This window comes from Diabrotica virgifera, chromosome 5 (assembly GCF_917563875.1).
Source record: "Diabrotica virgifera virgifera chromosome 5, PGI_DIABVI_V3a".
In the NCBI taxonomy this organism is placed as follows: Eukaryota; Metazoa; Arthropoda; class Insecta; order Coleoptera; family Chrysomelidae; genus Diabrotica; species Diabrotica virgifera.
Genome location: NC_065447.1, coordinates 72280627 through 72306989, shown reverse-complemented (window position 1 = coordinate 72306989; position 26363 = coordinate 72280627). Strand labels below are relative to the sequence as shown.

The 26363-nt window shown below is 32.6% G+C and overlaps 1 protein-coding gene across 1 annotated transcript in view; it reads left to right on the top strand.

Annotated features, from left to right (window-relative positions):
* LOC114329772 (UDP-N-acetylhexosamine pyrophosphorylase) overlaps positions 1 to 26363 on the top strand; it is a 111300-nt gene that overhangs the window by 64963 nt on the left and 19974 nt on the right. The window lies entirely within an intron of this gene.

Here is a 26363-nt window from a genome sequence, read left to right as displayed (position 1 = left end):
AATGAGAATTGGGACCATTCCATAGAAATCAAATGTAGGATGGAGAAAGCAAGATCTACTTTTCAAAAAATGGCAAAGTTATTCAAATATAATGACTTGTCGATACCCATAAAAATCAGGTTATTACGATGTTATATCTTTCCTATACTGTTGTACGGAGTTGAGTCGTGGACTCTCACAGACGCCACCTGCAAGAAAATTGAGGCGTTTGAAATGTAGCTTTATCATCGAGTTCTGAAGATATCGTATACCTACCACATTACTAATCAGGGTGTTTTGCTGAGAATGCAAAAAGAAAAAAAACTGTTAATCACAATAAAAACAGCCAAAATCGAATACCTCTGTCTCATCATGAGGAACAGTAAAAGATATGGACTGATGCAAATAATCTTGCAAGGAAAAGTGGAAGGAAAGCATGGACCAGGAAAGCGAAGGATTTCCTGGCTGAAAAATCGAAGTACGTGGTTCAACAGAACAACCGCAAATCTTTTTAGAGCAGTAGTGTGCAAAGTACAGATTGCCATGATGGTCACCAACATCCGAAACGGATAGGCACTACAAGAAGAAGAAGATAATTAATTTTATAGTAGATTCACTTCACTTATATAATTGGCTTTGCGTATCCAGTTCAAGCAGCTAAATCTTCTCCATCCAGGAAAGAGCCATCGGGATGGCCGTGTCAGTTACATACAAGGTTGTATAATGTTTAGCACAAGGTCTCTCCAACAGATTTTTTTCTAGCTGCTAATGAATCCTGCAATCTACCAGAAGGGCAATAAGCGTTTGTTATGACCAATGTAAGACTGACATATAGAGTATTCCGCCAGTTAGTGATTTCCGTAAAAACTAGCTAAATTTAAATTTAGTGGTTTTTGAATGTGAGAGTACCTACTTATTAGTGTTTATGTTTCCTTAGAAGCTAAAACTTATCTAAGGGCGCGTCCATAGTGCACGTTGGTTTCTGAAGACATCGCCGAGTCCATGTGCAAATAATCCTTCGTATTGAAACGGGCCTGTCCAAAGTGCACTTGTGCCTGTTATTAGGATTATGCGCACACGGAATCGGCTTTCTGACTCGGAAACCAGCGTGCACTATGGCCGCGTCCGAAGTCCCGTAGAAAGGTCGGCAGGCAGCAGGCGACTACGCACATGGGTTGACGCTCGAAGTAATCGACTCGATTCCAGTCGCGTAGATCTCTCCCCGTCAATTAAGTTCCTTTATTTTGGCATTGAGCTCCATACACGGGGCATTTAGGATTGCAAATCTCCTCGTCTTGTACGACTCTCGTCCATTGCGATCGATAGCGCACGAGAAAGTTCGAGTGAGACGCACGTTTCCAGTTATGGAGCCAAGTTTATTTTATTTAACAATAAAACACTGAAAACGTTTATTTTCCATACTTCCACAAAATTTATTATAACTAGTATATGACTACAGCTGTTTCGACAGAGTGCCTTGAGAAATCACTCTGTCGAAACAGCTGTAGTCACATAGTTATAATAAATTTTGTGAAAGTATAGAAAACAAACGTTTTCAGTGTTTTACTTTTAAATAAAATGAACTTTCATCAAGTAACGGTCAAATCCATCATTTATTTTATTTGTTTCCTTTGTTTTTTGTTGATTTTTGTGCTAAATTATGTTTTAGTTTTTTTTTTAAGATCGGTGACTGTAATGTTCGTTGATTGTAGTACTAGTATCTTTGTGGAAATATATATGGTTTGTAATATAAAATGCTGAAAGCATTGCAATTCTGTTCCTAGGTTTTTATTATAAAATTCGTTGGGAAATTAAAAAAAATACCTTCAATTATTGTAAATATAGTCCTCACTGTATACAAATTATGTAACAATATCGTACTTTTCACAGACCGAAATAGTCGTTTTGCTTGATACATATATAAAAAATGCATTTTTCCTGGTTGGAAGATGTGAGCAAGCTGAATCTACTAATGTGCGGAGAACAATCGCTTGTGTCGCAGGGTTCGTACAAGACGAGCAAGACGCGCGAACTTCGAGACGTGTCTTCGATCGACTAATGTGCGGACGGCCTTAGTCTACGTACTTCGTTGGTTAGTTGTCATCGGACACTTTTGGACGGTTGATCAACACGTTAGAGTGCACTGACATTCTTTCACTGTAACGAAAACTAAATTGATACAGTTCACCAAATATATCTGAAAGTGTAAAAACGCGTGACGATCATGATGCGCATTCGTCAAACGATGGACCTCGCTCTCGCACTGACGGTCCAGACCGTTTTTATGTGCGTTTTCACTTCATTGTTAGCGCAGGCAATGGGAATTTCACACTTTCAGCTATATTTGGTGAACTGTAGACGACCTTGACGTCCTTGAATAGACGATAGATTCGACCTTGACGTCGATGGTGTAAAATGGCCTTATTGGGGATGTACTATGGTGCATTAATGATGGCTGGCAACACTTTGTTTTAAACTCTTTGAATAGTGTCAATATTGTAGTTACTGGCGGTTCCCCAAATTTGTGTACTATACGTTTGAGAACGGCCTTATACAACACAGTAACTTGTTGTCCAATGATAATTTAAATTTGCGTCCAATAAGCTAATATATTTTGCTAAATTTAAGGCCTAGCTGTTTCCTTTTGGTGAATATATATGCTTCTTCCAAGTCAGCCGTTGGCGTCGATCCAAATGCATGCCAAGATATTTAGTATCATCAGCTTGTAGGAGAGGGCAGTTGTTGATATTTACTGGTGGAAATGTTTCTCTGGGTAAAGTTAATGTTACTTGTGTATATTTTATTTTCATGAACCCCGATACGTCATGATTTTAGCCACTTTTGGATTTTGTTAAGGTTATTCTGAAGGTTCTTTGAGGCTGAGACCGGGTCGGTGTGACAAGCCAAGAATGCCGCATCATCAGCGAATGTTGCTATGGTGGCGGTTCTTGTTCTTCGTAAATCAGCCGTATAAAGAACGAGAAATATTGGTCCCAAGATGCTACCTTGAGGAACGCCAGAATATATTGGATGTAATTTAGTAAGTTCACCCCGTTGTTTTACGAAAAAATGTCTGTCTGATAGATAACATTTTAGTAGTAGATAGTGAGACTAGGGTAAGAGAGCTTTTAAATTAAATTTTTGGGCGTTATGCCACCTGTGGTCAAAGGACTATGATGTAGCCAAGAGGTTTGCTGAGCGAAATTTATTACCGTTCTGGTCTCTGTAAATTTGGTTAACTAATCTGTTTACCTACTCAATTGTTCCGTGGTTTTTTCGAACTCCAAATTGGTGTTCTGGAATCAGTTTGTTTGCCATTATTTTTATTTAGAGCCTCTTAGCGTAGAGCTTCTTGAAGACTTTAACAGCTAAGTAGGTATGTTGAATACTGCACCGCTACACATTCACATAACGTATCGGTGTCAGCAGACAACAATAATTAGGTTTTCATGTTGGTTTTATATTTGGAAGCTCCGACTTGCACATGATTTAAATAACTTCATATACGGTAAGGAGATGGCTCCTACACGAAAGCTTTTTCCAGGATTTGGATTGCAAGGAACAGTTTCTTTTCATTTAGCAAGACGAGCTCTCTCTGGTATCTTGCAGTTATATGTTGATTTGGCCAAAAGGCTCGTCCTTGATTATTGAGACTTGATATGGTGAACTGGTATTAATGGAGTGGATACCGAACCTAGGATATATTCATTTCGTTTTACATCTCTAGCTTCTTCTCAATGTATATCAGGTGGAAGGATACCTAAGATAGGGTAGAGCTTGTGGGTGAGTATGATTAGAGCTTATGCAAGGTTATGTGTCTCAAATATCCACTGATAATTTCTATTAACTCTTTCATAGCTACATCTACGTGTTTAGCGCATGCTAATACTTACGGAAAATATTGTTTCTGATCGTCAGTTACCCTTTTAGTTTCAAAAAATATTCTTTGAATGACAACGTGAGATACAAAATACAAAGTACATCAAAAGTATTTCGGAGAAGTACAATGTTCAAGGGTTTAATTACACCATTAAATGTATTCAGTTCTCTGAAAGTGCCTCTGTTACGAAGGTCGAAGTTATAATCAAAGCGAAATTATTTGACTTATAAAAAAAACAAAAGCACTACTTAAGATTTGGGCACTTAAAATTATCTTATGTTCGCAAATTGTGTATGGAATTTTTATCAAGATATTTTTTAGCAAAATTATTAATAAAAATATATTGAATGATGAAAGGGTTGCCAATGCGAGTCCATTATAAAATTGGATATGGTAATTGAGTCAATACTCGCAATCTTTAGTTTGTATTTTTATTAGTTGTTACATAATCGTGGGGCAACCGGTTTCGAGTCTTACAATATATGACTCATCATCAGGCCCAGTACAAAAAAGTCTTCTCAATACAAACTGCAAGCTAAAAAACACAAAACGAGAGACATGTACACATAATATATAAAACATAAAAACAACTTTGTCATGGTTTTAATCACACACCATGAAGCCAAGCAACTGTGTAATATTGAACTCAACCTTCCATAGTATGTAAAGATGAGACTTATTGCCATTGGGAGCGACCAATCTGATGAAAATTGCTTGGTATATAATTTTAATATATATACTACCATCATTCCTCAACTAGTTAAGGGATGATGGAGTTCTGACAAGATAGTATGCGATCAAAAGACATAATATAAAGTTATTAGTAATTGGTATGTACTTACATAACAGCCATTGAAACAGTTCCAGTAGGTGGAACAGTTTCAATGGCTGTTATGTAAGTACATACCAATTACTAATAACTTTATATTATGTCTTTTGATCGCATACTATCTTGTCAGAACTCCATCATCCCTTAACTAGTTGAGGAATGATGGTAGTATATATATTAAAATTATATACCAAGCAATTTTCATCAGATTGGTCGCTCCCAATGACAATAAGTCTCATCTTTACATACTATGGAAGGTTGAGTTCAATACTACACAGTTGCTTGGCTTCATGGTGTGTGATTAAAACCAAGACAAAGTTGTTTTTATGTTTTATATATATGTGTACATGTCTCTCGTTTTGTGTTTTTTAGCTTGTAGTTTGTATTGAGAAGACTTTTTTGTACTGGGCCTGATGATGAGTCATATATTGTAAGACTCGAAACCGGTTGCCCCACGATTATGTAACAACTAATAAAAATACAAACTAAAGATTGCGAGTATTGACTCAATTACCATATCCAATTGAAAAATATATTGGTCTTCATTATGTATTTTTTATATCAAGATCTAGAAGTATTTGCATAAACGAACGATTCATAATATAATTGGCAAAATCATTAATGAAAGTTATTTATGTAAATGTTGTTGGAAACTTAACAACTATGATCAACACCAAACGAAGTTTTTTTCAAAAATACAGACTAATCATCACTTTTTCCTTTGCCATTAACCCTATGTGGTTTTCCTAAATACCGTTCTCCATAAGTTTCTATCTTGGCAACTCTATCAATATCAAGTCCCTTTATATACACGTTCTGCTCGAGCATCATCTACCCTGTTTTCTTTGGTTTGGTTCTCCTATTTCATTCTTTCGGCCATTCTTTATATTCTTTATATTGGGTGATTAAAATCTCGCCGTTTAAGATGTCGCAAACATCTATTTTTTTTTCCTTTAGGTCCGTATTAAGAAGTTGGACGTCATCATGTTTACAATTTCCTGAAACCGTTCCTCGTTATTTACATACATTGGAAACTATGAGGGCCGTCAATGAGAGTATTTGACTCCGAATTCCATCCGATTACATCGATTTACTTGATATTTTCACAGTAAGTAAAGATTAGCTCAAGAAACAATGCCTACCCTATATACTAAGGCGCTTTCATCACCCTTAAAGTGGGTGGACAATTTTTTGGTCACCACCAATTTTGGTCACAATAACCACGGAAGTGGCTAGAGAACCTAATTCTAAAAAAAAACTATTTTATAATTTTTTTTTTTGAAAACTTAATACGTTTGGAGTTATTCGTAAAAATAATACCTTTTTGGACGGTTTTTTTTCTTCGAATACCTTAAAAACTATGTATCTAACTAAAAAAACTATACTAAACATTTTTGTAGCTATAAAAAAACAAAGAGATTTTTTTCTTCATAAATCTTCTAATTATAATATAAAAAATAGATATGGTAGGTGAAAAGAGTTGGTTTTTTTGGTGCATGCTCAGATCTGTGTATTCCACTAAAAATAACAAAGAAATGGTCGATTTTAGGTGTATAATGGTACCAATACCTTTTGTAGTGCTTAAAAAGACCATTATGGGTACTTTATAATAACCAAACTAAACGAGATATGCTGCAAAAAATTGATGACTGACTAATGTATTTTAAGAAAAAATGAGAAGTGCATTTAACCCCTCATCCTCCAGAATTTAAATGCAACGTTTTCCTTCTACAATACCTTTTATTATAGTGTTATTTTTTCTATGTTCAAAAAGTTGGACGGGTTTAAAATGAACAGTTTTTGAAAAACATAAGATCAAATAATTATGTATAGAGCGCATTTTTAAATTTTCTTAAAAACTTTCCTTTTTCTCCATGTAACTCGAAAATGATAAGAGATATGAAAAAAAGATACCGTACAAAAATGTATGGTTTTTTCTAGATAAAAAACTTATTTTTATTTTCCATTATTTTATCTCTTATCATTTTCAAGTTACATGGAGAAAAAGGAAGATTTTTAAGAAGATTTAAAAATGCTTTCTATAATTTGATCTTAATTATTCAACAACCATTCAGTTTAAACCCGTCTAACTTTTCGAATATAGAAATAACACTATAATAAAAGATATCGTAGAAGGAAAACGATGCATTTAAATTCGGGTGGATGAGGGGTTAAATACACTTCTCATTTTTTTCTTAAAATACATTAGTCGTCAATTTTTTGCAGCATATCTCGCTTAGTTTAAGTGTAATCGACATTTAATATTGCTCATTTAAAAGGTCCTTTCAAGCACTACAAAAGGTATTGGTAGCATTATACACCTAAAATCGACCATTTCTTTGTTATTCCAAGTTGAATACACCGATTTGAGCATGCACCAAAAAACAAACTTTTTCCACCTACCATATCCCTTTTTGTATTATAACTAGAAGATTTATGAAGGAACGGGTCCCGGTGAATTCGTAACTATTTTAATCCCCCATCCTAATTACAGGCCAATTGGTAACTCTGGCGCGCAGGTAATTATTCGGTAACCCATCAAGTACCGGTGAATTTGTAACTTTCTTTTCTAAGTAATTACTAACGATGTTGATAATGTAATACCGGTATTCCAGGTATATACTTGTATAAATTACCCTATTTGAAGGTGGTGTAAAAGTTAATCATCATTTATGTATTGTCTCTTGGACGAGTTGGAAAGTCGAAATAAATTTTGTTAAAATGGCTGAAATACTTGTAACAGATTTCGTAATGAGTGAACGTGGATGCCATAATGTGGATGCCGTGTTAGATAATCCGATTTTAATTATGTAAAGTGTATTGGATAAGTAGAGTGCCTCTTTATATGTAAAAAAATTAGCAAACTTCTAAATGGTCTACTTTTTGTTCAGAAAGTTTTTAAAAAATTTGAACTTTTTTTTTTAAATATAGATTGCAAAATTATTATGCAAAATCTATCAAGTCGATTTTAATGCTCCAAAATGAATCGTTTTAAAGTTATAAGCAAAGAAAGTAGAAAAAAATCAATGTTTTTCGAAATTTTTAAATATTTTAATTTTTTTATTTATTAATGTTCCGGGCATATTTGAGAAGGAGCATAAGTCAATTATTATTATTGAAGTTGTCACCTAACTTTATCTGCAAAAATCCGAATGCCACCTCGCACATCCGCAAATAGACGTTTTTTTACAGATCCGCCCTGGTCTATATACATATCATATTGTTTCAATTATTTTATTAAGAGATTTCAATTTTTGTTATTTTTTTATAGGTACAGTTACGATCACTGAATAGTTTACACCTGATTTTTATATTGTAATACTCTACAATTGCAGTGTCGTACGCATTTGATAAATGTCAAAGTCAAAAAATTTCAAAGTCAATGCTTGTCAAAAATTTCGCTAGTGTTGAAAAATAAAATAAAACGATATCAAACTCCTCCAAAATGGTTAGAATGCATTTGAGTGATATGCAAAAAGCAAGAACAATTGCCAAACTCGAAGAATGTTGTTCACTAAGGAAAGCTGCTGCAGATTTGTATGTGAGCCATATGTGCATATTATGGAAAATCAAAGAAAGATGGGATAATTATCACTATACAGCAAGGTTGGGCGGTTCAAGAGGGCAAAAGATCTCCACAGTTCAACAGGATGAGTTGTTAGTAGATTATTTGAGAGAATCTCCTTTTGCCAGAGCTCAAAAAGCTAACGAAGAGACTGCGTTTTCGGGCAGTATTTGCACTGCACGTAGAAGCATTACACAAATTATTGCTTATTATTTAACACTGTTTATCATTATTTAATATGAAATAGAGATAAAATAAAATAGATACTTCAAAACCATACTTCCCTATTTTCTTCACCTATTAAGACTAAAATCCATTTTATTCAAAAAACTTCTTTCTATACTATCCATATTGTTAAATTTTGTAAAATATATTTATATTATTTTGATTTTTTTAATTTTAATCAACCTATTGTGGATACACCACTGCTAACGTCACTTTAACCTAAAAGGTGGGTTTAAACGAGGTAAAAATTTAAAAAATTGGCTCCTAGATACGTAAGCCTGTAAACTATTCAATGATCGTAACTGTAAATATAATACACAACATGTTTTTGAGCAAACCAAGAACCATTCGCTTACATAATATGCTATATTCCCCGTGTTGGCTTAATCCGTTACTGTTCAAATTTATTTCTTACCTTTTAACCTATCTACCTTAAGTATTACAAGTAAACAATGGTTTCAAATTCACCTGTATAAAGTTGCGAGTTGGGAGGGCCAGGTAGTAGAAAAGTTACGAATTGGCCGGTGTACATTTAGATTTGAAAAAATTTGTCATTAAGAGTTACGAGTTGGCGCGTGTCCGAAGGAACTAGTCTCTTTGTTTTTTTATAAGCTAAAAAAATGTTGTATATAGTTTTTTTAGTTAGAAACCGTTCGAAAAGGTGTTACTTTTCAATGAAAATTGCCAATTGTCAACCACGAATAACTCAAAAAGTATTGAGTTTTCAAAAAAACATAGAACAGCTTTTGCCTAGAGTTAGGTTCTCTAGTCACTTCCGTTGATATTTTAACCAAACAATTTTCCACCCCCGAGAAGGGGTGTTCTTATCACTTGTATACTCCACGTTCCACTTTTTAATTGTCCTTTCGTTTACTAGAATTTGTCGTCTATTGCATCGGTCTATACCATAGGCATGTTTGTTGTGAAATTTTGCCAAAATAAGTTTTTCTTTTTAGAAAATATTCTGTAATAATCAGTGTTCCATCCAGATGATAGTACCTTCTCTTTTCAGTTTTCGAAGTTCTCAATATCAAGTCCTTTAACAATTATGTTATCATTCATGTCATAACAATTATATATCAGGGACGTGTTTTCTATCGTGTTTTTTATAAACGAAGTCTAATTCACGCAAAAATTTACCACAATTTTTTCCTTATCCAAAATTTTGTCCAAGAACCCATCGTACAAAAGTTTGCTAAAAGTCTGCTACATGTTGTCCAAAGTGGGTATCTTATTTTGATAATAAAATGAACGCCCTTCTTTCAATTGTTGTTTTTTACTATCGTCTATTTCCTGAGATTTTTTTCTGCCTTCGGTTCATCTGTAATAGTTAATTTGTTTGCTGTTGTTTTAACCGTGTACAAAGTATTGCTTTTCCGGCTCCAGTAATGCGTGAACATTTCCAAAAGTACTATAAACTATACTTATATATATAATTGATTTCTACGGCTGTCGCCGCCTGTCCATACCCAGCTTCCAACTTTTTCTATCGTAACACATATCTTCATCTAATTGCCTCGAATCCATTGCCTCCTGAATATTGTCCCTCCAGTTTCTCCGTGGTCGTCCTCCCCAGCTAATCTCATTCATTCTTTTAACGTGACCGAACCATGTCAGCTGTCTCCTTTCAATATCGTCTATTATAGTTTTTTCCACCTTCATGTTCTCTAATTGTTTCATTTCTTACATGTTCTAATCTTGAGACCTGACAACTTCTCCTCAAAAAGTTCATTTCTGTACTAAATAGTTTCTTTTTATTTCTTGCACTTATGTCCCAAACTTCTGCACCGTAGATTGTATTGCTCTTCATTATACTTTCATATATTCTTCTCTTTGTTTCCTTCCTCATGTCTTTGTCCCATAAAATTGAATTGAGGCATCTAGTGATGCTTCTACCTTTATTTATTCTGTGTTGTATCTCATTTTCACTATTTCCTCGTTTGTTAAATATAGCTCCCAAATATTTGCATTGTTTCACATCAACAATATGTCCTTGTTCTAATGGTAAGTTTTCAATGTCTTCGTTTCCCACTATGAAGTATTCTGACTTGTCCATATTTATTACTAATCCTGCCTGTTGGTAATGTTCATTTAGCTTCCGAATTATATAGCTAAGTCATCTTGATCTTGGGCTATAACAACTTGGTCGTCCGCAAAGTATAATGTAAATAGGGAGCCGTCTCCTACTTTCATTCCCATCGGTTTTTCTGCTTTTGTCCACCTCTGTAAGGATTGGTCAAGATATATTTTAAAGAGAGTGGGAGATAGACAACATCCTTGTCGGAGGCCTTTTGAAGTATTAAATGCCTCAGTGAAATTTTTGCCGTTTTTGATTCTATTGTTGTGGTCTCATATAACATTTTAGTTGCTTGTATGAGTTTTCCATCGATACCGATATCTTTCATTGACTTCCATAGTTCTATTACGGGGACACTATCATAGGCTTTTTCTAAGTCGATAAGAGCGATGTGGGTTTTCTGATTTATCTGTATACTTTTTTCTAGTGCTATTTTTAAAGTGAAGAGATTGTCTACCGTTGTACGTCCCGCAAGAAAATCAGCTTGTTCTTCAGCTTGCTTTCCTTGAATTACTCGTTCTATTTCATTTCTTAATACCCTGGAATATAATCTTCCAATGGTGCTGATGACTGCGATTCCCCTATAGTTTTTGGGGTTATTTTTGGTCTCTTCTTATGTATGAGAGTAATGTGTGATGTTAGCCATTCATCTGGTACTTTTTTAATAGTTATACTTCCAAGGTACTAATCAATCATGCCTGTTTAACACCACAGTCTTAAAATGCACTGGTGTATGACACTTCAATTTCACAATATTAGTAATATTATGGTAGTAGAGCAAAGTTTGCTAAATGTGCAGTCACTCGAGCGCTTTGGGGACCTATTGGGTTGTGAAGAGTAGGTCCTAAAACCAAAAAAAGTTAAGTAAAGTTTTCAATTTTAGTGGGGACTTATCAATTTTGAATTTTATTTTCCATTTCCAACAATCCTTTTTTTAGATTATAGCGCCATTTATCCATAATTCGAAGAAATGCCTCGAATAAAAGTCGCTTATTTTTACGAAAGGAATTCAATCTGCAATAAAAATGGGGCTCTCATTTAAGATTTTAAGGTAACCCTTCACCTCACCTCCTTGTGGGGTCGTGTTTGGTGTCATTGGATAAATTTTTCAAAAATATTGGATAAGTGCATTTTTCAGTTTTTTGATCTGATGTTCATTTTGCGAAATATCGCGGGATTCGTATTTAAAATATTAAATTTCCCCCCACCCCTCTCCGTGGGAAGTCGTGTTTGGTATCATTCGATAGATTTTTGAAAAATATTGAGTATTTTTTAGTTTTTCGATCTGTCATTTATTTCGCGAAATATTCGCTTTTTTCTTGTGAAACTTTGGGACTCACCGATTTCCTTACGCCTCGGTCAAATCGTCAGATTTTTGAAATCTACACTGTTTTGCATGTATTTAACTTACCTTATCTTAATATGACAATTTCGAGTTTTTCTAAGGAGAGATTTTTTTTCGGCCCCCCTTAACGAACTGCATTAAGAGCCAATATATCAGCTGTCCCAAGTAGAAACACTGTAAGCGCCAATTCGAAAATTGTTCACCAGAGCAGGAAACGTGAAGGGCTCTGCTTTTCAAATTTCTATTTTGTTTAAAATAAAAGTGAATACACATTAATATAGCATAAAATACTCTTGTTTTTTAGCAAATATTTTTATGTCTGTATTTTATGTCCTGACTAGGTTTTGAACACATACAGTGTTTTTATTTGGGAAACCTAAAAATATAAAATAAAATATCCCAATTTGTAAACATATTAAGTACTACAAATTATATTTTATTCACGTTAATTTAACAAATATAGGTATAAAAGAATTGGTTTAAAAACATTTTAATTATCACTGTCCTGTAATTGCTGCAATCCACGGTTATGGATGAGATCTTCCACTGCTGTCTCAGCGACCGACAAATTAAGCCAAGAGGATCTTCTGTTCTCAGGCATCAAAGGAATAAGTTTCTGTATTATTTCATCTTTTTTGCTTTTACGAATACCTCGTACGTTGGTGTTCTAAGGAAAATTTGACACCACGAACCTGACTTGCAGGAATTCAAGCTCCTGATAGTTTTCATCTTCGAAGTTGGTTTTGAATTTAAGGGAGCTAGAGCCTCGTGAAAAGTTAGCTTCTACTATGGGATTTATTAAAAATGTTTTCAAAGGATCATTTTCATCTCCCTTTCGATGCTGCCGTTTCTTTTTTGGCCATTGGAATGAAGTTTGTACTTGAAGTACATTTAAATTTTTTCGTGATTGTCTTATACATAACAGACAATAAATCTTGAAAGTCAAATACATCTCGTGCTTTTTTAATTTGTTGCTCAATGTTGCCATGAACACCATCTGCAGTCATGTGTGTATGACCTTTGGTAAGATACTTGAATATTATGTTGTTTACATGGGAGGTATGGGTATCATTATTTACCATAATCGCTAATGCAGTAAACAAATACCAGTTTTTATTTTGGGCAGTGCAATTATCTGCCCAAAAAACAAAATTGTTCGCATCACGCTCTTCTTTAATTAAAGCATATATTGCATCGATGATGTTAGAAGCATCACGACCGCCAAATGCTTCATGCCAAACCACTGAATAGTTGGAACTTGATTTCTTTTTTAAAGAAGCGAAGGCTTCATTAAAAACAACTAAACGACTTGTAAAAAAGACATCTTTGTTTCCTGGCATAATTGGTAACAATAATACTTTTTGCAAATCAAAAGAAAAATACTTAGTTTTATTAGTTTCTGGTAATTCTGCATCAATTTTGTAATATCTATTAGCATCATCTGCTTTCTTTTTGTGTGCTTCCCATTGAGCTTTTTTGGTAGAAGATTCGACCGAGTTATCTATGCCTGTGCTGCTTGCTTCTACAAATTTTTTGTACTATAAACAATCAGAGCATGAATCCATTTGGGGCATGTGTAAAGATATTTTCCACCTACCTCTACCGAAAGTATACTTTTCCAGACCTGATTGTACTTTTTCCAGACCTGATTGTACAAAGTTGTACTTTTCCTCCCTAGGGAGGAAAAGTAAAAGTGACGTCATGGTATTTCATTCATGAAATATAACTTATTGACGCCCTGTATAATATCTATTTTCTATTACGAAGTATCTATACATTTTAACGTTTATTTATAGAACATCCTGTATTTTCCAGAATGGTAAAAAACAGTAAATTGGTATTTTGATTTAACAATGTTTACATTAATAATTTGACTTATATTTGACAGTTGACAGTTATATTGTACCTACTTGTTGTTATAGTTCTAGTAAATTTTGTTGGTTAGTTACATAAATAAATTAAGTAAAAATGAAAAAATGACTTGTTATTTGAGGAAGGTGGAAAACCCATATGTATAACATGGGGGTAAAGTGCCTTTTCCTCCCTTGAATGATTACTGCCCTCCGCTACGGGTCGGGCAGTAAACTTCATTCTCGGGAGGAAAAGTTACACTTTCCTCCCTTGTTATACAAATAGCTATTTCATTGTCTTCATCATTTTTCTTTAAGTTTCAATTTGACATATACCTGGGTGTGTAACGAGTAACGTTTATTGTGTAACGTGTAACGTTACACACTAAAAAATGTGTAATGATTGCAACTTCAACGGTCTTAGCGAATATAAACAACATAAATATAATTTTGATGATATCGACAGTCTTGAGTTTTGGCGAATGTAAATTCTATGATTCCCACGGTAAATCGCTGTAAATCCCAAAACTAAATAAAAACACTGTATATCCCGTATATACAGTGTTTATACTTGGGAATATGGATATAATGTGTTTTAAATTGGTAAAGTGAAGTTGGAATGTGATATACAGTGTTTCATATCAACCATAATTGTGGTTCTGCAAATTTTTTTATTTTTTTTACCTAAAAAGGTAGATAATAACACCCCATATCCAAAAATGTAATAAAAGCGATTTTGAAAAAAATGGATATACAGTGTTTCTACTTGGGGCAGCCGATATGTTAGAGGTACATTTTCAGGGTACAAGGTTTCTCCCCATGTAATAATGTGACGCGCTCGAATAACTGCAAAAATCTCCGATTGGGCTCCCCTACCATTAGAAGTTTGTGCCATTTTTACTGCGCCACTTCATTTGACGCTTAAATGCAGAGAGGCTAAACAGGCAGAAATGTAAATATTAACTGGAATAACCGACAGTGAGAAATGTTCTGTCTAATGGAAATTTTAACCCTTTTGGAATTAAATTTTCAAACAAGTTTATATTAGCCACTAAAAATTTCATGCAATTTATGTAATAACAATGACGCTGTGTTTGGGAATTAATAAAATATCCACTTTTATTTATGTATTTCATTCCAACGTACAAAATACTTTATACATTAATTAAGATACCTTTTTGCACGATTGATCATTTTTGACTGTTTACCGTGACAGATTTTACGTCAGTAGGGACATTTACTAGCAACTCGACGGTAAGTAATCCAACTCGACGGTAAGTACTCCAGCTCGACGGTAAGTAATTCACTTACCGTCGAGTTAAAAAATCTCTTAATTTTAATTTATTTTTTGAAAGAATAAAGAAAACTAACGAATTATTTATTAATATTGAAACTTATGGTACAATTTGTTAAATTATTTAATGAAATCCCACTTGTTTGGGCTGTGGTTTCACTTCTAACAGAAACTCCTGCAGAATCGCATACATTAGTAGTATTACTAGTATTGCACAATATTTTAGAGTATTTCTTTCACCTAAATTAGCTTATATTACCTTGTGAACTAGAAATTCTTCATCCGGTGCTTCCATCAGAAATTTTTCAAATTGCTCCAGTGTAAAAATGCTCGCTTTCTTAGGCCTATAGCCAACATTTTTTCTCTTCAAATACGCGATCAAATTTGAAAACTTGGAAATATCAATGCCATCATAAAGAAAAACGGTGGATTTAATCATTAAATGTTCTGCCCAGAGGCTTCCAGGAGCTTTCAACTGCATATGTCTTTGAACGAAATATGCCAATAGAGTCTTTTCTTCGATTCTTAAATTCTTGCCTTCGCACCATTTTTTAAAACTTTGGTAGGTATTTTGATAACGGATTTTGGATTTTTCGGGAATAATTGCCGAACACCCTTCTTCCCAAGCCCGTTCAATTTCTTCAATTTCACTTTCGCTCATATTTTAATTTATAATAATCAAAATTGTACTTAAAATTATTGACAACTAAATAAAAACTCAATTCTCCATTGTTGTTATGCACCCTAGTTACTACCTAACAACCAAAGTATCTATCTAAATAAAATGAATGAAACTAGTCAATATGACGAAAATGTTTAATTTTATAATTTATAATGATATCAATCGTGCAAAAAACGTTAAGGGTAACCGATCTCAGACAATAATAAATTGACATAAATAAACAATTGTCTTCGATCGGTATAAAACCCTTACCGTTCTCCATACTTAATATACTATTGACGCTTTTTACTGTGAATTAAAGCAAGCAGTAATTAACGAAAATGAAAAGAATTTTGTGTAATTAATAATGCTCGACTTAAACGCTAAAGTAAGAGGAGACATAACTTACGCCATTACTGAAGGGTTCGGTTTTGGGAACAAAACTAGAAGGTATAATAGCCTGGTGGACTTCTGTCAAGAGGAAAACTTTGTTATTTGCAACAAATATTTCAAAAACCCAAAAAGACGTTTTTATGTGTTGATAACAGTGAAAAATATGCAAACTAAGTGTAATGCATAACCAATATAACTGCACTAAGACATATCAAGTGCCGATGCAACCAGAAATCACAATTTACTAGCATCAGAAATCAACACAAAATAAAAAAAAAAGAATTGCGTTAGACACAAGCTAAAACAAAAGTAACTTAAACATTACTTTCAGTAGGAAATAAAAAATAAAATACGAGGAAACGTTATACAAGTATAATTAAATTAACAGACGAACACAGATCTGATAAGATAACAAACAGTGGAATCATCAATGCATTGCAACGCAAAATGAAACAGTCACTCAATGTAGAAATTAAGCCTGAATAACAAATGAAATAATCGAAATGAAGAAGGAGGGAAGATAACTTAAAAATAAAATAATCTCAGTGTATAAAATAAAGCATAATATTATAATTTTAATAGAAAAATAACTAAGCGCAAAGATTCAAATAAGTATAAGTAAGATGATCGAGAATCACTACGTAATTTAAGGTCAAATACAGAACCCTCAATCTTAAAAGTTGAAGTGGAAAAAGCCATACATCTTAAAAAACCAGTAGATAAGATCAAATATACAGTGAGCGGCTGAAATTACTTTCAAACGAAAAGAACTCACTGTGCTCTTCCGTGTAACGTTCTTTTCTTTGAGAAAAATTTCTCACCTGTGATAGAAATTTTTCTGATGGGTGAAAGAAGTGTGTAATATTTCATTAATTATCTTCCATTATTTGTTTTACCTGTTTTCTTCGTTAAAAACTCGTTAGCGTCCTCTTTTGTTATCACCTATTTATTATATCTCTTTTCATCTAATCATTCAGTCACAATACTAATAGGTCTGGATCCCGCGTATGAAAAAAAAGTTGATTAATAGCAAGCTGAAAATTTGTTAATAGCTTAAGGGTGTCTAGTCGAATAAACTTTGATATATGGGAACACTGAAACAGGGGCAGTTTTAATTGTGGAACAGGTTAAAAATTTAAAACGGTCACAGCACGAAAACGGCACATTTATTTTGTCCGACAGAACAGACTTAAACTCTCCGAACAGAGATTAACCTCTCATGAAAAAATCAGACTGCTATTTATTACCTGTCATAATTCCTGTCATTTGACATATTCTACATGTTCCACTCATTAAAAATTAAAACGCCCATTTGGTGATAAATAGCAGTCTGATTTTAGCATGAGAGTTTAATCTCTGTTCGAAGAGTTTAAGGCTGTTCTGTCGGACAAAATAAAGGTGCCGTTTTCGTGCTGTGACCGTTCCAAATTTTTAACCTGTTCCACAATTAAAACTGCCCCTGTTCCAGTGTTCACACATATCAAAGTTTATTCGACTAGACACCCTTAAGCTATTAACAAATTTTCAGCTTGCTATTAATCAACTTTTTTTTCATACGCGGGATCCAGACCTATAAACATACTTCATAATCTTACATTCTAGCATCTGATCTAATCTTGTGTTCCATGATCGGTATTTCAAATTTCATGTTCTGTGTTGTATGTTTCGCTGACATAATAGTGACACTTCATCCCCGCTCGCTGACATTAACTGAAAGTGGAAGTGGAAGACTTATTCCTTAAGAAGACATGAAATTTAAATATTAGCTCTATTTATTATTGTCCATTATTCATTATTGTCCGTTACATACAACAGTTTTTATAATAATATCTTTTTTTTCTAACCTTCAAATGTCGAACCATGTGCTTGGTATTAATATTTTATTTCATCTATTCATATGCATTTAGTTACCAGATAATTTTAACTACAATTTAGTAATCCATTTATAATTCCATTTAATTTACCCATTGCCATCTGCTACTTTTTGAATACTTTTTGGCAAGGTGCTTTTTTTATTCTTGATATCAACCTGATACACGGTTTGTATTCTAGTTTATGGATAAACATCACTTTTCTCCTTTCGGAAGCCACCAGCTTTCATCACCGGTGATGAAACTTTAAACACAAGACAACAAGATGCATCGACCAGACAGCAGCACCCGACATCTCTAGTAGCAGCGACCTAGGGCCACAACATCTGACCAGGTCTATAAGTCTACAGCAGTGCCATTCGACATCAAGAAGTTACCATCGAACCAGATACCAAACGCCATAAGTATAATCTACAAATGGTTAGGTTTTGGCAAGAATTTGCCAATGGTTATTTTTATTATATCTTTATTGAACAATAAACATGATTAGTTAAAATACTTATTTATTTATCTATTTATAGTACTATACAAATGACCTGGCCTCTTGTGACTAATCGAGGTCGTTTCCTGATGGGATTACAGTAGTTTATATTTACATTATTATTATTTTAAGAATTTTCTATATTTGACTAATTAACAATAGCCCTAATCTACACCTAATTATGAAAACTACAAATTGTAAACAATTCTAATAAATAATTCTAATGAACAAATAATAACAAATAAACAAACACTAATAAACAAAAGATAAATTATTATATATTATTATATGAATATAAACAAAACCTGCCTTGAACCCTTTTTCATTTTACTCAGTTTTTGAGTATTTAGAAACTGTCTTTCGGTCCTTTTCCTAGACGAAGAGAAAGTAAATGCGTGGTCTAAGTGTCCTCTATTTGCTTTCTCCTATTTTCGTCGTCTCTACGTGATTATATATTGTAAAATCCGGAGATATGGGATGCAGTCACAAAGCAGTTTACTAACGAAAAGTCTTAGATTTAAAATATTGTTTATTATATTTATATTTCAATTATTCTAATTGTTTAAAAAGTAGTAAACTTTGTGTCTGGGGCTTTTCGTTGTTTTCCTCGTAATACGAGAGATGTCGGTAGATTGCGTCTCAAAAGGTGGGTTCATTGCATCGCGATGGTTTGCCTTCAAAGAGGCAGAATGTTTATATTCCCTTCAGAGTTGTCACTGCATAAACTTCACTGATGATGCATAAGGATGCTGAAATAGTTGCTATATGGAGATGGTAGTCCAACTCTGAATCGGATATAAACAAAACCTGCCTTGAACCCTTTTTTATCTTTTTCATTTTACTCAGTTTTTGAGTATTTAGAAGCTGTCTTTCGGTCCTTTTCCTAGACGAACAGAAGGTAAATGCGTGGCCTAAGTGTCCTCTATTTGCTTTCTCCTATTTTCGTCGTCTCTACGTGATTATATATTGTAAAATCCGGAGATATGGGATGCAGCCAGAGAGCAGTATATTAACGAAAAGTCTTGGATTCCAAATATTGTTTATTATAATTTTATTTCAATTATTCTAATTGTTTAAAAGGTAGTAAACTTTGCATCTGGAGCTTTTCGTTGTTTTCCTCGTAATACGAGAGATGTCGCTGAATTGCGTCTCAGAAGTGGGTTCATTGCATTGCGATGGTTTGCCTTAAATTGGCAGAATTGTTTGTATTTCCTTCAGAGTTGAGACTTCTGAGCTTCACCGATGAGGCATAAGGATGCTGAAATAGCTATATGGAGATGGTGGTCAAACTCTGAATGAAATATAAACAAAAGCTGCCTTGATCTTTTTTATCTTTTTAATTTTTACTCAGTTTGAGTAATTAGAAACTGTCTTTCGGTCCTTTTCCTTGACGAAGGGAAGGTAAATGCGTGGCCTAAGCGTCCTCTATTTGCTTTCTCCTACTTTCTTCGTCTCTTGTGATTATATATTGTAAAATCCGGAGATACGGGGTGCAGCCATAAAGCAGTTTATTAACGAAAAGTCTTAGATTTAAAATATTGTTTATTATATTTTTATTTCAATTATTCTAATTGTTTAAAAAGTAGTAAACTTTGTATCTGGGGCTTTTCGTTGTTTTCCTCGTAATACGAGAGATGTCGCTAGATTGCGTCTCAAAAGGAGGGTTCATTGCATCGCGATGGTTTGCCTTCAAAGAGGCAGAATGTTTATATTCCCTTCAGAGTTGTGACTGCATAAACTTCACTGATGATGCATAAGGATGCTGAAATAGTTGCTATATGGAGATGGTAGTCCAACTCTGAATCGAATATAAACAAAACCTGCCTTGAACCCTTTTTTATCTTTTTCATTTTACTCAGTTTTTGAGTATTTAGAAACTGTCTTTCGGTCCTTTTCCTAGACGAAGAGAAGGTATATGCGTGGCCTAAGTGTCCTCTATTTGCTTTCTCCTATTTTCGTCGTCTCTACGTGATTATATATTGTAAAATCCGGAGATATGGGATGCAGCCAGAAAACAGTTTATTAACGAAAAGTCTTAGATTTAAAATATTGTTTATTATTTTTTTATTTCAATTATTCTAATTGTTTAAAAAGTAGTAAACTTTGTATCTGGGGCTTTTCGTTGTTTTCCTCGTAACACGAGAGATGTTGCTAGATTGCGTCTCAAAAGGTGGGTTCATTTCATCGCGATGGTTTGCCTTCAAAGGGGCAGAATGTTTATATTCCCTTCAGAGTTGTGACTGCATAAACTTCACTGATGATGCATAAGGATGCTGAAATAGTTGCTATATGGAGATGGTAGTCCAACTCTGAATCGAATATAAACAAAACCTGCCTTGAACCCTTTTTTAAAAGATAAATTATTAATTTTTTTTTGAACATATAATTTTTATAAAAGTGCTCCCATTTCTCATTCTCAGATGAGAAATGCCAGCACTATTCATCTAAAAATAGTCACGAATAATTTTAAGTGCAGGTCTAATCGAGTTTATGATATTCTTAATGGTATTTCGGTGAGCCTCAGACCATTGAGTTTTAAAATTTCAGGTTTTTGGTTAATTTTTTTTTGTTTGATTAATAATTTTTTGATTTTTGATTTATTTTATTTTATTTTATTTTTTATTTGATATTAATTTTTAATTTTTTATTATATAAATTTTTATTTTAATATTCCAATATTTTATTTTATATTTTTATATGTAATTTTAATTTTTTTTAAACGCTTTTATTTAGTTCAATAGTTTGTGTCAAATCTTTGGACGTTAATTTGACTGCCTTTTCTCCAATGCAAATGAATGAAAATTTGCAGACATAGGCATTCGCGGGAACAAACACGAATAGTCAATAAAATTTATTTTTTTTGTTTAATTGTTAAAATAAAAAAAAAAACGATTTTAATGGAAAATGCTTAAATTCTCTTGTTTTTTACAATTTAAAAACTTGAAACTTTTACGGATTGTAGCTAATGATATGAACTACACATAAATTTTTTGCCGATTCCGACTACTTTTTATGCTAGTACATCATATGTTTTATAAACATTTTAATAAACATGACGGTATGTTAATGTTTGAAAAGTGTAAGACTAAAAAGTAAAAAATAAAAAAATATGAAAAAAATTTTTTTAAGAAACGCTTCTCTTTAGTTATGAGTGACAAATGAAAAATATTATAAAAAAATCAACTAAAAAGCAAGAAAAAAAAATCGAAAAAATCTAACACATTCATTAAAGAAAAGCGTGGGGCGAAAACGGTTTATTCGATGAAGACGTGCCACGCTTTCCTTTGACGAATGTGTTAGATTTTTTGATTTTTTTCTTGCTTTTTAGTTGATTTTTTTATAATATTTTTAATTTTAGTCACTCGTAACTAAAGAAAAGCGTTTCTTAAAATTTTTTTTTTTCTATTTTTTATTTTCTGTATAATTTCTTGTTCAAATTCATAGAGGATGGATATTATTTACTTGATTTCTTCTTTGTCTAATATTATATAATTCTAATTGTTTCTTTGATATTATGTCCGCTAAATTATTTAGTGTAAAATATTTCTTCATTTTGTATTATATTTTCTATATTTATGCCAACAAAGTCTCTTCTCATTCTTTGTAGTTCTTGTGTATTTGTTTGTCTTTCGCAATTAAATACTATGTGTTCTGGTGTGCCTATTTATCCACATTCAAAATATTCATTGTCTTTTAAGTTAAATCTATGTAGGTATGTAGGGTACGGACCGTGCTCTGTAAGAAAATGTATTAATCCTTTTTTTGGGTTAGAATAATGTGGTATATATTTATTATTTAAATTTGGAATGAAATTATAGAGACGTCTTGCTTTATAGACCAGTAAGGATCTGTGAAAAAACGTCTATTTTTGGATGTGAGAAGCGGCATTCGGATTTTTGCAGATAAAGTTAGGTGACACCTTCAGTAATAATAATTGACTTATGCTCCTTCTCAAATATGCACGGAACATTAATAAAAAAATTAAAATATTTAAAAAATTCGAAAAACGTCGATTTTTTTCTCCTTTCTTTGCTTATAACTTTAAAACGATTCGTTTTGGAACAAAGTCGTACAGAAATAAAATAAAGATAATTAAATTTTGTATGATATACAACTGGTCAAAAATGTCTTAACATATTACTTTTTCTGCAATATAGCAATAAATACAAAATAAGGGGGCAAAATACGCCTGTTGTTATTCAATGTTTTTAACCGCTTTGGTGGAACTTAGAATCTTAGTAATTCACTTAGGAAATTCTTTGTAACATACTTAAGCCGTGTACCAAATTTCATTAAAATCGACCTAATAGATTTTGCATAATAAATTTGCAATCTAAATGTTTTTAAAAAAGTTCAAAATTTTTTAAAATCTCTCTGAACAAAAAGTAGACCATTTAGAAGTTGGCTAATTTTTTTACATATAAACAGGTGCTCTACCTATCTAATACACTTTACAGAATTAAAATCGGATTATTTAAGGGACCTCAGAAATGTTTAAAACTTATAAACAATTTTTTGGCTTATAAAAAATAGCTTTGTTTAATAATAAAAAAAATCATTTTTAGCAATGCAAATAATTAAAACCGGTATAATTTGACTTAAACTTTCAAATGCTGTCAGCAGAATTGCTATTTTATTTTTTAATCAAAAGTTATTCGCGTTCAAAAATTTAAATTTTCGATTTTTTGAAAGTTCCACTGCATTTATCTCGAAAACTATGCATCCTACGAAAAAACTTGTAAGAACATTTTTTGCTTAGAATAACCCAAGAAATACAAAAAAATGTTTTATTTTGCGAAAAATTGATGTTATCTAATTCCTCAAGTTCTTTGTTTATAACAATCTTATCGACATCCGGATCAACTGTTACCCAAAAAAATCGTGTTCTACGGGTCAAAAAATACCTAAAAATCTTGGGCAAGTCCGTCTAAATAAAGGAGCGCATAGCACCCCTCCTGGACACAGCACTAATTTGTTTATAAGCCAAAAAATTGTTTATAACTTTAGAACATTGCTGAGGCTGCTTAAATTATCCGATTTGAATTCTGTAAAGTGCATTAGACAGGTGGAGTGCTTCTTTATATTTAAAAAAATTGACAAACCTTTGTATGTTCTAGTTTTTGTTGTGCAAGATTTTAAAAAATTTTAATTTTTTAAAAAAGTTTGATTGCAAAACTATTATTCAAAATCTAGTAAGTCAATTTTAATGAAATTTGGTGTACGGTTTTAGCACATTACAAGAATTTTCTAAGCGAATTAGGAAGATTCCAAGTGTAACCTAAGTGATGGAAAATCATTGAATAATGTCAGGCTTGTTTTGCCCCTTATTTTATATTTATTGCTATTTTGCAGCAAGGCTGATAAATTAAGACATTTTTAACCAATCGCGTCTGATAGAAAATTTAATTATCTTTGTTTTATTCGTATACGACTTTGTTCCAAAATGAATCGTTTTAAAGTTATAAACAAAAAAATTAGAAAAAAATCGATGTTATTCGAAATTTTTAAATATTTGAATTTTTTTATTAACGTTCCGGGCATATTTGAGAAGGAGCATACATCAATTATTATTAAAGAAGTTATCACCTAACTTTATCCGCAAAAATCTGAATGCCACCTCTCATATCCACCTAAAAACAGATCCTTACTGGTCTATTAGGGGAATTATCCCATTCGTTTTGCCATTTTCTATTTAATATTTCTTCTAATTCTCTTTTTGTTCTGATTTCTATTCCCATTAATTGTATTATTTTTTCATAATTTTTTTTTCTTTGCCAATATCTAAATGCACGTTTTTGTACTTCCAAGTGCATGGGCATTACACCAGTCAAGAATGTTAAAGCTGATGTTGCTGTATTACTGAAGGCTCCTGTCATTCTAACAAGGAAACCTCTTTGTGCTTTATTCAGTTTTTCAATATTTGTATTAGTTGTTAGTCTGTGTGCCCATACACTTGCACCGTACCCTACAATTGAGGCAAGCATCGTACTCAGGTATACGCGCATATGCTTGAACGAAATTCTATACTCCCTTTGTAATGTAATTGTAATTGCAATGCAATGCATGACTTTCGCTGCCTTCTCACAGACGCTATTTATATGGTTTGTAAAGAGTCTTGGTTCATCGATTATGATACCAAGATATCTAGTTATTTTTGTTCTTTTTATTGCCTTCCCCCTTATTTGTATACTTGGATTTCTTTCAAGTCTTCTTTTTATAAGGCCATATGTTGGTTTTGTTTCTGATATAGTTAGTTTAACTTTTTTCATCGATTCATTTATATTTTCAAGTACTCCATTTGATTTTATTTCTAGTTCTCCTCTTGAATTAGCATCTATGATAAGCAGCAAATCATCCGCATACGCTATGCTCCCTAGAACTTCAGGATCCACAACTAACCGTTCCAGCAGTTCTTCTAACATTATTTCCCAAAAAAATAGGTCCACACACTGAACCTTGTGGACAACGCATAGTTATATGTCTCGTCTTTTTATCCATTGGCAACTTAAGTTGGCATATCCGTCTTGACAAGAGTTTCTGAAACTTCCGTACAAGTTTCTGGGGCAATGCATCTGTCGAAGTCTTTCAAATAATGTCGGCCATCATAAATTGTCAAAAGCTCCAGAAACATCTATAAAGATAATCAAAGCATACTTCTTTGTGCTCCCTCCAATTATATTAAAAACTTTATTAATATCATCTTCTGTTGGTTTTCCTTACCTAAAGACATATTGATTTGGATGAAGTCCAGTTTCGTGTCTTATTTGATTTAGTCTTTTACAAAGTAATTTTTTATGTTATTTCCCCATTGTGTTTAGTAAGCATATTGGTCTATAAGGTTTTGGTAAAGTTGGATCTTTATATTCTCCTTTACTTATAATTATAACTTCAGCTTATTTAAAGTTGTTGGGAAACTTTTGTTGTCTTAGACATTCATTATATAAAGAAGTGAGTATTGGTATTAAGTACTCTGAAAGTGCCTGAAGAATTTCTACATGAATGTTATCTGGCCCAGGAGCCTTTTTTCTTTTCATGTTTTTCATACATTCATATATTTCAGTAAATTCTCTAGTTAAAATACTGTTTTGTTTGCTTCCATTCTGAATTTTTATGTTTCATGTTTAAGATTAGGACAAAACGAACACACACCTCGGGAGTAGGGATGGCGGTTTTTGACAAAACACCGGTTTTCGGTTAAACCGTTTTTTTTAATTACGGTTTAACCTGCCGGTTATAACCGATCAAAAACCGGTTATTCCAAAAACCGTTTTTCGTTTACTTTAATCAATATTCAACACCCAATAGGTAACAACGTTACATTAGCATTGCACTTTAGTTTGTGATACTCCACATGTCCATTTTCAATATAAAATCTCTAACAGTTTCGATATATTGGAAAAAATCTATTTTTATTTGGTAACTTCAAAGAGCTGTAATTTTTTGGTTCAATCGATCTTTTTTGGGTCCCAGAATATGTGATTTAATTTACGACCTACCTTTATAATAAACTAACTCAATGAAAATTTCGGATCCAAATTATATCAAATAATTGCAAAATACAAAAGGTAGTGAAATAATTAGGTACCTATATAAAACTATAAACGTAATATGAAGCAAATTAGACTATATCGTGTATATACTTGTACCTATATGAATAATAATTATAAAAAAAATGTACCTAATATCAAAAATTGTACTTAAAACTTATAAAAACAAATAATGAATCATTGTTAAAATTCTGAATTGGATGTCCTATTGTCCTAAATGTTTTTGCAAAGTTGTATTTCTGAAAAACAATAATTCCTTTTTACACAAAATACACAAAACTATTTTATTTTTTTCATTTTTTTAAGTGATTTCACAGGAATGATTTTTCTTCTGGATTTATTAATGATAAAATATAAGCCTATTCT